The sequence below is a fragment of the Cebus imitator genome, unplaced genomic scaffold, assembly GCF_001604975.1.
Source record: "Cebus imitator isolate Cc_AM_T3 unplaced genomic scaffold, Cebus_imitator-1.0 Scaffold795, whole genome shotgun sequence".
In the NCBI taxonomy this organism is placed as follows: Eukaryota; Metazoa; Chordata; class Mammalia; order Primates; family Cebidae; genus Cebus; species Cebus imitator.
This window is the reverse complement of record NW_016108110.1, coordinates 122,354-127,139: the sequence shown is the minus strand read 5'-3', so window position 1 is coordinate 127,139 and position 4,786 is coordinate 122,354.

The following is a 4,786-nucleotide window of genomic DNA, read 5'->3' as shown; positions in this document are numbered from 1 at the left end:
CATACACTGTATGTGACAATCTGGAGGAGAGATTATGAGTGCTTTGTAGTCCAGCTGCTGATTGCAGTCAGTGGAAGACAAATACATATATGCTTATATATGTATACATACATACTAAACAACCACATAAAAGCTGTCACTTTACCAATGCCCCTGACCCTAAGAAAGCTACTCTCTCTATGCTCCTTTCTGTGATAGAAACCAATCACTAGAAACTTTAAACATGTAAGAATCTTAGTTTTACAAATCTGTACCACTTAAGTGGCTTTGTTAATCCTAAATTTAGCTTTGGCCACATGAGGAAGGCCTTGAAAACCAACTGCACGTGTGACAGCTCCATGAGACAGGCATTTTCTGGATTCCTTTCAGCCCTAAGAGGTTTTGATTAAGCCACAAAATGGCACACCAAAGTGGCGAAGCAACCATAAGTTCAAGACACGATTTCCAATTGTAGTTGTAAGAGAAGACATTTTTATGGCTTTAGTTAGTTATGCCCTACCTCATTAAAAAAGAGATCAAATTTTCAAAATAAATGAAGAGGACTTCTTGAACATCATAACAATAGCGAGTTAAACATTGATATAACTGAAAGAAGAAACAGATAAATCCACAGTCATAGTTGAAGTCTTCAACAATCCTTTCTCAATAATTGGCAAAACAAGAAGACAGAATCAGTAAGTATATAGATTATTTGAATAGCGCTATAAAATAACTTGACCAAATAGACATTTATGAAACACTCCATCTAACAAGAGCAGAATACACATTTTTCTTAAGTGCACAGGGAATATTCACTAAAATAGGCCACATTCTGGGACATATAACAAACTTTAACAAATTAAAAAGAATAGAAATCATACAAAGAACATTTTTAGACTAACCATAACAAAATTAAGCTAGAAAGCAATAAAACAAAGATATCTGGAAAATCACCAAATATTAATAAATTAAATAATACCCTTCTAAGTAATCCATGGGACAAAAGAAGACGTCTAAAGGGAAATACCAAAATACTTTAAACAAATAAAAATAAAGGTACAACATATAAAGATTTGTGGTGCTACAACATGGATGAACCTTATAAATATTGTACTAAGTAAAATATGCCAGCATAAAAAGACAAATATTATATAATTCCACTTGTGTGAGGTGCCTGGTATAGGCAAATTTATAGAGATAGAAATTAGAACAGAGGTTACTACGTCTATTGGTAGGAAGAAATGAGGAGTTTCTGTCTGGGATGATGAAAAAGTTCTGGAAATGGATAGTGGTAACGGCTGTACAACATTATGAATGTAATTATGCCACTAAATTGTACACTTAAAAACATATGAAATGATAAATTTTGTTATGTACAATGTACCACAATTTTTTTTTTTTTTTTTAGACAGAGTTTCACTCTTGTTGCCCAGGCTGGAATGCAATGGCATGATCTCAGCTCACCACAACCTCTGCCTCCCAGGTTCAAGCGATTCTCCTGCCTCCGCCTCCCAAATACCTGGGATTACAGGCATGTACCACCATGCCCAGCTAGTTTTGTATTTTTAGTAGAAATGGGGTTTCTCCATGTTGGTCAGGCTGGTCTCGAACTCCCAACCTCAGGTGATCTGCCCACCTTGGCCTCTCAAAGTGCTGGGATTACAGGCGTGAGCCACCGGCGCCCAGCCACAATTTTAGATGTGTTAAAAAATTAGTGGGACCCTGACAAAATAGTGGTTAGAGGGAAATTTATAGCATAACATTAAATACAAATATTAGAAAAGAAGAAATATCTACAATCAATAGCCTAAGCTTCTAATTTAGGAAACTAGAGAAAGAAGGGCAAATTAAATAGAGCAACCTGAAGGAAAGAAGTAATTGAAAAATAGAGAAAATCAATAAAGTTAAACCTGGCTCTTTTGAAAAGATGAATAAAATTGGTAAATCTTTAGCCAGCCTAACCAAGAAAGTAAAAAAGAAAAGACACAAATTATCAATATCAGGAATAAGAGAGGAAGTTCACAGCCAACCACAGAAACATTAAAAGCTTAATAAGGGAATACTATGAACATCACTATGACCATAAATTCAATAACTCAGATAAAATGGGCCATTTTCTTGAAAGACACAAACTACTAAATATCACTCAAGTTGAAAGAGATAACCTGAATAGCTCAATATCTATTAAAGAAATGCAATTGATAGTTTAAAACCTTCCCAGAAAAAGAACTACTGGCCCACATGGTTTCACTGATGGACTCTACCAAGCAGTTAAGAGAGAAATAATATCAATACTACACAAACTCTCATAGAAAATAGAAGGAAGAAACACTTCCCAATTCATTTAATGAAGTCAGCTTTATCCTAATAACAAAGCCGGACAATGATATTACAAGAAAAAAAGGCTACTACAGACCGCTATGTCTCATGAATATAGACGCAAAATTTTTAAACAAAATATTAGCAATTTAAGTGCAGCCATGTAGATCAAAAGGATTATATATCAAGACAAGGTGGGTGGGGTTTATCTCAGAAATACAAAGCTGCTCCAACATCCAAAAATCTATATTAAAATTTTAAAAAACATATTGAGACTAAATAAGAAAAAATATATTACATCAATAGATGCAGAAAAGACTTTCAACAAAATTCAACATCCATTTATGATTTAAAAAATCTCTCAACAAACTAGGCATAGATGACAACGTTCTTAACCAAATAAAGGTTATCTGCAAAAACCCATAACTAACATCATAATTTGTCACAGCCTGATGACTTCTTCTTGCTCACTGCCCTGAAAAAAATCAATGAGAACAGCAGGTGTTACAGCTAAGAAAGAGTTTAATCACAGGGCTGGCCAAGCAAAGAGAACAGGGAGAAATTTCTCAAATCTGTCTTTCTGAGAATTCAGAGGGTAGGATTTTTTTAAGGGTACTTTGGCAGGCAGGGGGCTGAGGAACTGGAACAATTGATTAGCTGGGGATGAAATCACAAGGGCATCTAAAACTGGCTTCGTGCAGCTGAGTCAGTTCCCAGGAAGGGGGTGCCTCTCAGAATCTGGTGGCATCCCTTGGTGTTCCAAAATGCTAAATCTGAAAAATATCTCAAAGACCAGTTCTTTAGGTTTCACAATAGTGATGTAATCTATAGGAGTAGTTAGGGAAGTTAGAAATCTTGTGACCCCTGGCAACGTGACTCTGGGGCAGTAAGCAACTTATAGAAAAACACGCTAAGCAATGGCAGGTGATTGTTTAACTCTGCCTATTCCTTAGCAAAGTTCAAGCCCCTACCATAATTTTAAACTTGCCTTATGATTGTGGCTTCAGTCTTCAAACAAGGAGGGGATCAGTTTCCTTTGTCTCAAGGTTTAACTATAAACTAAATTCCTCTCATAGTTATCTTGGCCTCTGTGCTAGTATAAGCCAAAAAGAAAAAAAAAAAAAAATTTAGCCTGTGACATTAAAAACAAGATGGAGTGGAAACAGTACTGTCAGATTTCTCTCATTACTTATAATTCTGCAAAGGTGGTTTTAGTAATCAATGGTTAGAGACTGAATGCTTTCCCCCAAGATCAGGAACAAGACAAGGATGTCTTCTCTCACCACTCCTATGGACAATTGTACTAGAATTACTAGTTAATGCAGTAAGGCAAGGGCAAAAAATAAAATGCATACAGACTAGGAAGGAAGAAATAAAATTGTCTTTAGTCCCAGATGACATGATTATATGTGTAAAAAAATCCCCAAAAATCTACAAAAACAACTATCATAAAAATGCTTCGATAAGCAATTATGAATATTCTTGAAAGAAATAAAAAAATAGAAAGTCTCATCAAATAAATGTAAAATATAAAGAAAAAACTAATAGACATTTTAGAACTGAAAAATATAGGCCGGGCACAGTGGCTCATGCCTGTAATCCCAGCACTTTGGGAGGCCAAGGCAGGTGGAACATATGAGGTCAGGAGTTTGAGACCAGCCTGACCAGCATGGTGAAACCCTGTCTCTACTAAAAATACAAAAATTAGCCAGGCGTAGTGGCAGGCACTGTAATCCTAGCTACTAGGGAGGCTGAGGCAGGAAAATGGCTTGAACCCAGGAGACGGAGGTTGCAGTGAGTTGAGATCCCGACATTGCACTCCAGCCTGGGCGACAGAGTGAGACTCCATTTCAAAAAAAAAAACTGAAAAATATATTGACCAAAATTAAAAACTCATTGGAAGGGCTCAATAGTAAAATAGAAATGACAGGGGAAATTATCAGTGAATGCTAAGATAGATCGAAACAAAGAATCCAATCTGAACAACAGAGAGAAAATAGATTGAAAAGAGAGAGAGGGAGAGAGAGACAGAGAGAGCTGTGGGAAAATAACAAAAGATCTAACACTCATATCATCAGAATTCCAGAAGAAGAAAAGAAAGACTGGGGGGGGGGGCTGAAAAAATATTCAAAGAAATAATGGCTGCTAAATTTTTCCCAAATTTGTTTTTAAAAATACCCATAAACCAGGCCAGGCGCAGTGGCTCACGTGTGTAATCCCAGCACTTTGGGACGCTCAGACAGGTGGATCACCTGAGGTCAGGAGTTCGAGACCAGCCTGGCCAACATGGTGAAACTCTGTCTCTACTAAAAAGACAAAAATTAGCCGGACATGGTGATGGAAGCCTGTAGTCCCAGCTACTTGAGAGGCTGAGGCAGGAGAATCGCTTGAACCTGGGAGGCAGAGACTGCAGTAAGCCGAGAACGTGCCACTGCTCTCCAGCCTGGGTGACAGAGCAAGACTCCATCTCAAAAGCTAAATAAAAAAA